Source organism: Megascapheus bottae, chromosome 10, assembly GCF_031878675.1.
Source record: "Megascapheus bottae isolate mThoBot1 chromosome 10, mThoBot2.hap1, whole genome shotgun sequence".
Classification (NCBI taxonomy): domain Eukaryota; kingdom Metazoa; phylum Chordata; class Mammalia; order Rodentia; family Geomyidae; genus Megascapheus; species Megascapheus bottae.
In genome coordinates, this window is record NC_143518.1 from 43,144,193 (window position 1) to 43,157,232 (window position 13,040).

Below are 13,040 nucleotides of genomic sequence, written 5' to 3' on the forward strand. Positions count from 1 at the left end.
AATGACAGTTTGAAGTGTGACTTTTAATAGTGGAGTGGAGTCCGGCGGGTGGCTTGGAGGTGGGTGGCAGCGATCACGGGTGATGGCAATAAAAGGTAAAGATGAGGACTGGGAGTTTGGCCTAGTGGTAGAGTGCCTGCCTAGCATGCACGAAGACCCGGGTTCGATTCCTTGGTACCATATACTTAGAAAAAGCCAGAAGTGGTGCTGAAGCTCAAGTGGTAGAGTTCTAGCCTTGAGAAAGTCCAAGGACAGTGCTCAGGCCCTGAGCTTAAGCCCAGGACTGGCAAAAAAAAAAAAAAAGGTAAAGATGAGGAGCACAATGCCCAGTGAGACTCCACATGGGAAAGATTGGCCTTACCCTGCCTGAGGAACAGCCACCCTCAGGCAGTGTTGCCACAGGCAGTGACTGGTGCAAAGCATGTGGTTACAGCACTGGGAAATGATGGATTGCTTGAGTGACAGCCTCACACTGCCTGTGCAGCTTCTTCATCACCTGCTCCAAGGAGCTGGTGTTTACAGGGGTCTGTGGATAAACATCACTTACTCTGAGGGCATGTGGGTGTGGACACATGCCCAGAGAACACCATATTGTATCCCCCACAAGGGGGCCAGGTCAGGTCTTCTTCACTCCCATACCTCTCCTGTCTCCATACAGGTCTATGTCTCATTTTTTTTTGCATGGCCAGAAGAGATGCAAGTTGGGGACTCTGTGGCTGTCCCATCCTCCTTTCAGGAAATATCTCAGTGGCAGACCAAGTACAGGACTGCCTTCAGCTCCACTAGGGAAACAGGCACCAATGTGCCACAGGCAGCTTGCAGGCACAAGGCAAGACCTGCTCGCCTGCAGCACCACACAAGTCCCAGCCAAGTCACCAGGATCCCTCTGCTTTATGAGCATAGCACAATCACAATGGTGGTGTTTTTCCTCACTGTAAAAAGTGTATGTGGCAGAAAGAAACCCTCGTGGTTTTCCAAGCATGTCCACTCAGACTCATTGCTTTTCAACATCCCTCTTGAGCCTAAGAGAGCAATGCAATCACATTGGGAACACAGGCCTGGTATGTGGTAAATCGGTATCCTAGCCGTGTAAGAGAGAACTGTGCCCAGAAACATTGTTCTTCACCTTGGGAGGGCCATCCCCCAAGAGCATGCCTAAAGTGAGTGGCCAACACCGGTCACTTGAGTGTTGTCCCCACAGAACCACAAGGCTTGAGTTTCCAGCCAACTTCTCCCCTTCATGAACACAGCAAAAGTCATGTAGCTTCTCTCAATCTTCAAACTGTAAACAGCATTGCCATGTAGCTTCTCTTAATTGCAAGGGTGTGGCTTAGTGGTGTGGAATCTTTAGGCCCTTTCCCACTTAATTACACCCAATCGAGCAACTGGCACCAGGCCAAAGGCTGGCTGGTATTCCTGCAGAAGTCACACGTTGGCCAGTAGCCACATATCAGGCCCAGGATTACGAAATACAAAGGATTCTGGGTTACAGCCTACTGTGTTCAATGCTTCTCCATCCTTTCTCCGTGCTCAGCAGGCAGTCCCTCACCAAATGCAGCACCTTCCCATAGAGGCAGCTCAGTATCATGGAAGAACTGAGGGTCCAGAAGGGACCTCACCTAACCTGTCTCCTGTATTACCTCTCTAAGCCTTGATTTCTTCATACAGAAGTTAGAGTTAGAGATGGTTTATGTCTGCCTTGATGAAGGACTGTAGGAGAATGACAGCATAGCTAAGTGAAGTAGCTAGCTCACAGTAAATACGTGATTCATGAAAGCTACTGTCTCCCTTATAAGTGAGTGGTATGGAAGCTGCCATGTCACCTTTGACTCACCTACACCCTGTCATCCTCCAAGTATTTGAGGTTTAGAGGTTATCCTGAGCAGATGGACTGACAGCTACCTCTTCCCAGGTGCTCCCTCCTCCCTCCTTCTCAGCACAGCCCTTGCCTCAATGCTATGGAAAATTCTGTTCAGAAGGACAGGACAACCTCTAGAAATGCGCGTGCATGCACACACATACACACAACACAGACTCTGAAGGACTCCATGGCCAACCCTGTAGATTATCACTAACCGGATTCCCTAATTTTATTGTCTGCTTTGGATTTAAAACATAAAAGTTAAAGCCCATGCATTCCCCAGGTGATAAAGAGCCAAGTCCATAGTCAAGATGCCTTGTCTAGCAGGAAAAACTGGGCCCTGGAGAGTGGCAGTCACTTGTTGGGGAGGGAAAATATTGAGTATGGTGGTATTGAATCATAAAACTTAACACAGTGTGAGTGTGTCAATGAAGTTGTGGTTAACTGCCGTAGCCGACCATGACTGCACCATCCCACAGTGGGCTGGAAATCAGTCCCCGGGTGTCCACGATGCATCATTTTAAATCACCAGATGAGTGGCCCAGCTACCTGAATGGAAGCTACAAACTTGCCAGTCTAAAAGCCTTATCCCGGGCTTCCAAGCCACTGTGGCTACAGGAATATGAATGGTATGTTTAAGGAATGGAATGGTTGGGTTGTTGGAGATGCGGGTAGGGAGAGTTGGGGGTACAAGGTCAGCAAGTGCCAGCCCATAAAGGCCCAGCGGCCACATAAGAGAGATAAGAATTTGCCTTAAAAAAAAAAGGGAAAACCATGAAAAATATTGGAAACCAAGAACTTGGTAGGATGAAAAGTCAGTGGAGGTGAGAGCTTCTCTGCTGATAGAATTCTAGCAGAGTCAAGGACAGAAACCCAGTGCAGGCTTGTCACTGCGTCTCAGGACATGCCTCAAGGCCCTGCTTTTCCCAACTCCAAGAGAGAGAGCATCCCAGTGTGAGCTCACCACAGATGGTCTCCACAAGAATCGCAATCCAAGTCACCACAATAATAGTAACCAATGGTTCAAGGGGACCTTCCTGGTGGCATCCAAACCTGACCCCAAGTATGAATTTGAAATTCAAAGTAGATGTCATCAGGTCATATGAACTGTCCTTATCCCTCAAGTGTCTCCTGTCATTCAGTTGGTAGTCAAAGAAAAAGAACACAGGCTTTGGAAAAACATAACCTGCATTTATATTCCAGCCCCACCACCCAGTGGGTGTACGAGTTTGTGTTTGTTAATTAGCCTCTCTGAACCTCAGTCTCGTCATCCACCTGCTTTGCAAGTTTGCTGTGAGATTAAATAAGTCAGTAAAGATCAAGTGCCCAATGCAATGTTAACCCCAAGAATCAGTGTTCAACAGTGGCAGTTGTCATTATGCTTAAGGACAGTCAGAATTGAATAATATTTTAGCATGGTTCTAAGGCATGGATATCACAGTGGCATATGATGGCACATCACCCAATTCTTCCATCTGCCCAAGTGGCTTGTCATGGATTACACACCATGCTCTTCTGTTATCCACATTTAAATGCCTTGAAGTCTTTCCTCCAAAGCTACAAATGTGCATCTTCTGTACCCGTACACCTTCCCTGTAACACAATGCAACTCAGCCATCAGCAGGCACACACTCCAACCCGGTCCCAATAACAAGCCTGAAGTTCTATCACTGCCCTGTTTAGAGCATCTTGGCTTTTTGTTAGTGACTTCTGAGGCTATTCCCAGTTTTGTAAACTCTGAACTGTGTTCTTCTCCTCAACACCTGGTCCTGTTCACCCAGACACAAGTTCCCAGTGTAGAATGAGGTTGTTTTATCCTCCTCTTACAGGCGCTCAGACACAGCTCATCTACACCTAAAGAGATGAAAGATGCATGCTTTCAAAGTGCCAAGGATAAAAACACAAATTGAGATCACCATGTTTACCGGAAATGCAGAGTTACCTTTTCTTTTCTCTACAGCAAAGGCAAACTCAAAATTACCATTATATGATGTTATCAAAGAATATACAGCCAACAGATGAAGGATCAAAGTCTTCTAGATCCATAGCAGCCAATGATCTGTAATTACTTCTAAAACACTCAGTTCCTTTTCCTGGGATTTTATGATGTCTGTGTGGTTCTTTTTTTTTTTTTTTTGTAGTGTGTTATTTGTGCTGTTTTCTCATTCTACATACATATCCATTTGGGGATTGATTTTGTACTTGAGTTTTGCAAACTTTTTTTCTTTAAAAAGACACACACACCTCCTCCCAAGACACTGAACTCATCCTGCCTCACCTAAACCGTCCTGAGAGAAGGTGTATGGTCTCACTGGATCTCGTATAGATCTGTCATTTTTATCAGCCTTCAGAAAGCTGAGCATTAAGAACACAAGCTAGGACAACAGTGATAAGGACCAATGTTTGCAGAGCCTGCCAAGTTTGCCCTTCAACTTCATGTTTTTCCCTCAAGTCTTTCGATAACCCTGGGGTTGTAGATACATATTCCATGGGCCTAAATCATAAGCTCCAAACTATTCATAATAAATGTAATAAAATTAACCTCACTTTTTTTTGACAGTACTGGAGGCTGGACTCAAGACTTCGTGCTTGCTAGCAAGCGCTCTACTGCTTGAGCCAGTCCTGTTTGGGTTTTTGTTCTGCTTTTAGAGATAGGGTTTTGCTGTGCAGTCCAAACTAGCTTTTAATCTATGATCCATATGCAGTCGTGAAGGCTAGAGAATTCAGAGCTGGTGGGAGTGGAGGGAGCCCTTAGGCTATGACAATCAGCGGGAGCTCTCCTTCCACTGCACCTTGCAAGATTCATTCAACAAGCACGGAGCTCACATCCCTCCCTCCTTCCCTGGTCTGTGGTTTGCCCTTTCACTTTTCTTACAGACTTTTCTTGTCACAAGAAATATTTTTCACGTAGTCTCCCTCCCCCCACTTCTCTCTGTCTGTCTGTCTCTCTGTCTCTGTCTCTCTCTGTCTCTGTATATATATATATATATATACATACATATATATATATATATATATATCCTTTCTTGATTCTGGAATTTGTACTTGGTTTAAGAAGTGATCTATTCCCTGAAAATTATACATTAATGTTTTATTTTGACATACCAATCTCAGATGCACCTAGAATTTGTTCTCATACGTGGTTAAGATAAAGTCTTTCATTTTGAAAATGTTTTCATTTACTTTTCCAAGAATTCTTTTTCTTGTTTTATTGTATTAGTTAAGTCCTCTAAGGTTGTGTTAAGTAATAACGGTGGCAACAGCCTCTCTTATTTATGAATTATTAAAAATAATTTCAACATTTTTCTATTTAATAAGACATTTGCTCTTGAGTTTTCTGGAACTAAGTATTTATTGAGCTTAAATAGTGTTTATCTATTCAAGCCACACAATCTCCGAGAGGAAAAAAATATAGGTATTTGTCAGCTAGAAGATGGAATAGCCAAATATCTATGAAATGAACGACATATTTTCTTTTTTTTCTTAAAGGTAACTAGCCAGGTGTCTCAATAAGAATGATTAAATAATCCATCTTTTCTCTCTGATTGAAATGCAATCTCCGTGTTTCGGAGTTTAGTATCCATCTTTTTCTAGGCTGTACCACCTGTTTCCTTAGCTCACCAGTTGAGCTTGTGCCAGTGCCCTGCTATTTGGGATTGGCAGCCTAAGTCTAAGTTTTATTATTTATTAGAGCTAGTTCTTATTTACCTGTATTTTCTTACTATTAATCTCTGAAAACTCAAGATTTTAAATTACTTTTCCCTATAAAACCTGAACTTACTTTATCTCATTCTAAGAAGTAGGAATGTATGTAGCAGGACATTAAATTTATATCATAATATCTTAAATTTATGTTTATCAAGAACTGAGATTTTATGATATTAACTTTTGCTGCACAAAACTATGACTTGCATCTCCATTTGTTGAGGAATATTTTATGTCCTTCATACATCTTAATCATTTTATTTTTATAAATAACCTACTTTTTATTGTTAAATACATTCTTAGAAATTTTATAGTGTTTGTTGCTGTTATGAATGGCCTATTTTTTTCATTTCCTTTCCCAAAGGTTTATTGCTATCATAGATCAAAACCCTATATTTCTAAATTTATTCCTATATATACCTCACAAATTCTCTTTCTAATTTTAATAACATTTATTCAAATATTTATGTAGGCATACTCTCAATCACTGTAAAGATATTTTATATTTTCTTTTCCAATGCTTATTCTAATCAATTCCTTCTTCTGTCTTGTATTAATTAAATCTCCTAAACTTTGTTAATCAATAGTGGTGACAACAGGCATTATCATGCAGCACTTTTCCCATTTAGTAAAATATTTGCTCTTAGTTTTTAGTAAATAGTCCTTATTGCATTCCAGTAGTTTCTCTCTACTCATACTAAACAATTTCTTAGAGGTAAAAAACACATGATAGAACTATTAAATATCTATGAAGTAGACTATATAAATTGTGAAGCATGAATCATTTCTATTTTATTTTTGGCTATAGTGAGAAACTCACACTATTATAATTAGAAGACCTAAAACAACAGAAGGTTCAGGTCATTTTGCAGATACCCAAACCTTCTTCCTCCGGGAAAGAGCCCCAAAGCCAGGTTGATACAGGTGGAATGTAGCAAAGAGATAGCATGGAAAACACCCATATCCCAGACAGGATAAGTGGATCTGAAAGAAAAGGCCAGTCGACCATGTGACAGAGATCAAACATTAGTCCCTTTGTAGCTGGTGCTTTATGCTTTCCATGTTTCTGACTCTTGACATTCTGTTTGATTTCTTACCTGGATTATTTCCTTGTTACAGGATTTTAACTATAAAAGCCCTGAATATGGGCCTGGAGTTTGGCCTAGTGGTAGAGTGCTTGCCTAGCATACACGAAGACCTGGGTTCAATTCCTTGGTACCACATACATAGAAGAAGCCGAAAATGCTGACGTGCCTCAAGTGGTAGAGCTCTAGTCTTGCGAAAGTCCAAGGACAGTGCTCAGGCCCTAAGCTTAAACCCAGGACTGGGAAAAAGAAAAAAGCCATGAGTATGAACGTGTCCAGCAAAATACTGTGATTTTTTAACCTTTCTGCCCACATCCTTCTTTGAACTTGTTCTTCCTGTTTTCAGTTCTGCTTAGAGTCACAATCTAAGGCATGGTCATTCCATAGACCTAGTTCTTAAAGACTCAATATTTAACTCTGTAGTTTCTACAGAATTAACCAAAGAGGAAACCACATAACTAATGGACTATTTTTTTTAACAGTCTCAGGGAACAAATTCATGCAGGGCGTAAATCTGCATAAAAGAGGTAACAGCTCCTTTGCCCTAGCTAAAGGGTAAAGCCACATTGGTATGCGTGGCACAGAGGTAAAGGCTGACTTTAAGTCATAATTTGCATTTTCTCCTTGCAGAGCTATTTATCTGGGGATGTTAAAGTTCTCTGTTGGTGGAGAACTCTCATTTAGCATTATATAAATGAACTGTGGCTGAATCTGTGTAGCTCAGGCAGATTTCTACAAATGGGCAGCATGCTCTCTGGAACAGCTTTCCATAATTCTTTTAACAACTGGCTCCTGAAGAAAAAGCCTAGCCTAGCACCATGCCTTTGCTACAAAAGAATTCCGAAAGAAATGACTCAAACTTCAGTCTCAGGGATCTGAAGGAAATTTTTACCTCTAGAAGAGAGACTGGTGGAGGACAAAGTTGCTCCAGGATTATCTTTAAGTGAACAAAACTCTTCTCAGAGTAGGGAAAAATACAAGGTAAATATTTACATAGAGGAAGATGGGGAACAAGAACACAAAAACCTATTCTGCTGCTCTAGCCCCCAAAGGCCCATGCATCAAATTCTTGGCATTATTGGTAAGTATTGGAGTCTCAAAGAGGTGAGGCCTAGCAGGACATCTTTGAGGGGGTGGTGCCACCCTTGAAGAGAATACTGGGGTCCAGACCATTGTTCTTCTCCTACATGTCCCAGCCATGAGGTGAACAACCCTAACTTGTCATTATGATATGCTACTTTGCGACTTGGCCCAAAAGTAAATGGGGGTGAGGAGGAGGCGGGCAGGCAACTGGCTATGATCTCAAATAAACTTTTCCTAAGTTGATTATCTCCGGTACATGTTAAAGTGACAGAGTTGAGAAACACACATCTACTTTGCAAAGAGAGAGGCTGGACTCAACTCAATTTGAGTCAAAATGATAGAGAGGTTTTAGAACCGGAGCATGTCTTCCCCACGTGGCTTCTCCAGTGGGCAAAAGCCACTAGTTTGTTTTGTGAGCTTAACTCTTGCCTGATGCCATTTGTGAAGGTCATATTGAGAGCACTCAGAGAAAGCCACCCAAGCTTCTGGTCCTTACTTCATCCTGCAGTGCACAGCTTAACCTCCAGGAAATTGTGTGTGTGTGTGTGTGTGTGTGTGTGTGTGTGTGTGTGTGTGTGTGTGTGTGTGTGTAGGGATGATGTGTAACTTGGTAATGATGTCCTTAAACCAAATGTTCTCAGAATACATTCATCTTTCCAGATTGGTTCCTAATCAAAGACAGTATGTATGTATGGCTCTTTGTCTCATGGTCTTTTTTCTATCGCCACCCAGACGGGAAGCCTCTTGAAGACATGCATAGTGTCTCAAGAGTTCAATATCTCCCAGTCCCTCCTCATGCTCCATAAATACACAGACTCTGAAAGAGCAGTTTCTGTGACCAGAGGCACTGTGAAGAGAAGGGGCTGGAGGTAGAGGAACCAGAAACTCAGATATCTGGTGAAGAAGGGGACTTAAGAGGAAGTTGAATCCAAGAAACAGACATAGTAAAACTAGTAAAGAAAATCCTTAATCTCTCTGAAAGAAAGGGTGGCCACTCAGACCTCTCTAGCCCAGATAATGCTAGGGGACATTGTGCCACTCCCAGGTACAGTTCTAGAGGAGTGGATGTACATGCCATCTTGACTTGGAGAGGTAGACCCACGATAGGCATGGGGCTCTGGAAAGGGATGCTCAGTCTCTCAGAAGGTCTGGGGTCCCTTTAGGACCTGAGAAGGTCTGGGGTCCCTTTAGGACCTGGCTGCCTGATAACCTTCCTACTCAGGGCCAGTGGGATGCAAAGTGTTAAGATGAAGTAGGCTTTCCTGCAAAAACTAGTCTACAGTGATGTCTGAAGATGAGGGGAGCGATGGATCCCCAGGGCAAGTGTGCAAGGCTGCTAGAAACTCTTCAGGAACAATCCAACTTGATTAGGTTAGGGAGAAAGAAGGGGCTGAAATACAAGTGATGTCATATCTGTTTCTCTCTCTCTCTCTCTCTCACACACACACACACACACACACACACACACACACACACACACACACACTACACACCCTGAAGGCTCAAGTCATCTCCCAGGGGCTGTTTGTTTATCTGTATTATCATTAACCTGAATATCCAGCTTAACACCTACGGGCACTGCCTGTCTCCTGATGCTTTAGCTTCTCTAGGGCTCTGCCTGTTCTTCACTTAATTTCACAGCCTGTCACGGTGCTGTGATTCATGGCAGCCAAGAGAGGACAGAGTTATTTATAAAGCCTTCCCCATCTCTCATCTCTCCAGTCACCTGCCCTTTTCTCCAGTCTCCCCTCCGCCTTACAGATGCTGGGACCCCACCATTCATTACAAGGCAGGGTGGATGGAGATTCTTTCCTAGTCCACTGAGCTGTCAGAGCCCCTAAGAAAAAGCATAAATTCTTCTCTAGATTAAGAAATGTATCTTTATGAAAACACCACCTGCCCAGAGTGAGTGAGAAACATAGCAAAAGCTGGTTTATTAGAGTTTGGCTTGACACCATTAGTTAGGCTCCCTCGCAAAGAGGAGCTGTTTGGCCTTTGTTTGGAGAAGCCTCTCCCCCGTTTTTGGTACCAACCAGTCCTAGGGCTTGAACTCCGGGCCTGGGTGATGTTCCTGAGGTTTTTTTGTTCAAGGCTAGTGCTTTACCACTTGAACACAGCTCCACTTCTGGCGCTCTCTCTCTCTCTCTCTCTCTCTCTCTCTCTCTCTCTCTCTCTCTCTCTCTCTCTCTCTCTCTCTCTCTCTCTCTCTCTCTCTCTCTCTGTCTCTCTCTCTCTCTGTCTCTCTCTCTGTGTGTGTGTGTGTGTGTGTGTGTGTGTGTGTGTGTGTGTGTGTGAAAATCTCACAGACTTTGTGCCAGCTGCAATCCACAGCTCTCAGTGTCCTGAGGAGCTAAGAGTACAGACATGAGCCACCTGCCCCTGGCTTTAGGAGGAGCCATTTCTATAGATGGCCATTTTGATTGGAGAAGTCTTAGTTTTGTGGGACATACTGGCTTGGCTGTTGATCTGTTCTACTTTACTTGCCTATGTTTGTCTTCTGTTCTTAGGCTTCCTGGGAGCATTCGGCAATGTCCCCAGACCTCAACATCTGTCTTATCTCTCCCACTTCCCAAGTTTTGTTCCTCAAATCTCCTAAACAGTGCAGTGATAGCATTGTCAACCATTCTAGGATCAACTTCTAGCTCTGCTCCTGGTTGTGTGATCTTGGACACACAACTCTTACTTTACAGTACCTCTTGTCTCAAGAGGTTGAGGTGGTGCATACACAAAGCCTTGTTGGGTGCTTGGGTACTCCTTTCGTCTGTAATTGCCATCATAATTTTGGAAAGTCAGCTTCTCAAAGCAGAAAGAGACCTGCATACAGGAATAAATGCTTTGTGGAACTCTGTAGAACTCTGGATGTGTATCACAGAAATACCATGGCTGAAACTGACCCTTACATGTCCTGTGTTTGGTCTTCGGAGACTAAGAGATAGGGATAAGGGAGTAAAGCTGGAGCAAATAGAGCAGGCTATATAAACTCTTTCAGCACTCTTATGATTAGGAGCAGACTGCCTTACAAACCTTTGCCTTCTCACCGAGATGATAATAATTTCCAGCCAAGAACACTTTGGTCAGATCTAGAGAACATGAATCCTAAATGGGTCAAGAAGCCCGGCTTGAATAGAATGTTCAGACTCAGGTTGTCTGTGTGATGCCTCTCGTTTGCCCACTTTGCGATAAGCATCATTTGTGGTGGGAGCTTAGCCCGCTGTGTGAGAGGGACAGGATATTACTCTTCCCTATAAAGCACACAGCAGTTCCCAGCGTACTCTCAAGGGCATGAACTTAACCACAAAAGGGCTCCAAACCACCTTGAGCCTTGACGGGATCATCTGACCCCCTGAGGAGTAGCAAGGGTTGACTTAATCCATTCCAGACTGCTGGTAAAACAACAAGCCAAGCCCAACAACGGGGCTTACGGTCAATTGACATTCACTTTCCCAGTTCCAGGGGCTAGTAGCCCAAGATTGAAGCACCAGAAAATGCGACGCCTAATAAAGGCTCTCTTTGAATAGAGAGCATCTTATAACTCTAGATTCACTGGGCAGAGGAACAAGGGAGCTCAGTCTCTCTCTCTCTCTCTCTCTCTCTCTCTCTCTCTCTCTCTCTCTCTCTCTCTCTCTCTCTCTCTCTCTCTCTCTCTCTCTCTCTCTCTCTCTCTCTCCCTGTGGGTCATGAAACTAGAACTTAGGGCCTGGATACTGTCTCTGAGCATTTTTGCTCAAGGCTAGTGCTCTATCACTTTCAGCCACATTTTCACTTTCAGTTTTTAGGTCATTAATTGGAGATAAGAGCTTCACAGACTTTCCTGCTCTGGCTGACTTCGAAACTTGATTCTCAAATCTCAACCTCCAAAGTAGCTAGGGTAACAGGTGAGAGCCACCCGTGCTGAGTTTCTTTTATAAGAGCACTAATCTCATGACTAATTTTATGTTCTAATCACCTTCCAAAGGCCTCCCATCTCCTTGTACTCAGCAAGACACAGCCAGGTCCCACTCCAAGCCCGAAATTTGTGTCATACCCACAGCTGCTGTCCTTCCCAGGGCTCTGCAGAAATTGCAATACCTTTTTGTCTGTCAGACAGGGTGGCCGCCTCACAGAAGGTAGGAAGAGATCATAACAAGCCAAGGACTAAACTAATGGTTCACTAACAGCATCGTTTAAAAAAGAAATACAAGCCAGCTACTGGTGGCTCACACCTATATTCTTACTACTGAGAAAGCTGAGGTCTTCAGAGCATGGTTCAAAGCCAGCCCAGGTAGGAAAGTCCATGAGACTCATCTCCAAGTAACTACCAGAAAAGCAAAAGTGAAGCTGTGACTCAAGTGGCAAAGCACTCGCCTTGAACAAAGAAGCCCAGAATGTGCCCAGCCCCAGGATTCAGACACACACACACACACACACACACACACACACACACACACACCAGAAAATCTTGAAATGTAGTGCATATAAAATACGAATTCATAAAAATTTCATTTCAATGTATTTGCTTAGGTAGGTGTATATATACTTGATACAAAATCTATTTTTCATTGGCTCACTGTCCGTCACCCAGTTTTTAAGAACACTTTATTGAATGCTGACACTAATATGGACTGCTATAGTCAGAGAGAGAAAATAAACTGTTCCCTAACCTAATTAACCTGCATTGGCGAACAAGAGGTTTTTGGCTTCGATTCCTTCAGTCTGGTTTAATGGCATGGCAATAGATCCACCTAAATCTGCCTCTGCTGGATAGCAAACCCCTCCAGTTTGGAAAACCCAGGAATGCAGCTTCCCACTGGCTGTGAACAGCTGGCCACCTTTCTAGCTATGTCGTCTCTGGCTCCTCTGGACCTCTGCTCCTGCCTTTTCCAAGGTGCTTTTCTGGCTGCCTACATAAAACCTTTCCCTCCCATATATCTCTACTGTCTTGGTCTTTCCTCCATCCCCCTTTACTCTGAGCTCTCATTTGCAGGCCAAGATGATGCCACTTTCCTGCAAGAACGTATCAGTTCTTATGCAACAAGGGTCTGTGCTCCCCTGATCCCGTGTTCCTGAATAGCTGTATTAAAAACCACTCTTGCTCAGCACAGTGCTTTTGAGATTCATCTATGTGTCACATGCACCAGTAGCTTGTTTGTTTGTTTTTTTATATCTCTGAGTAATATTCCACCGTGTGTGCCAACATTTCTTCATCCATTTGCAGTGAGTCTGACATAACTGCAGAAAGTCTGGAGTGAACGGTGCCTGCGAGACTGCCCTCAATTCAGATCCCAGACACAACAATTTGGGCAATCCCCAAGGCTACCTTCGTTTCA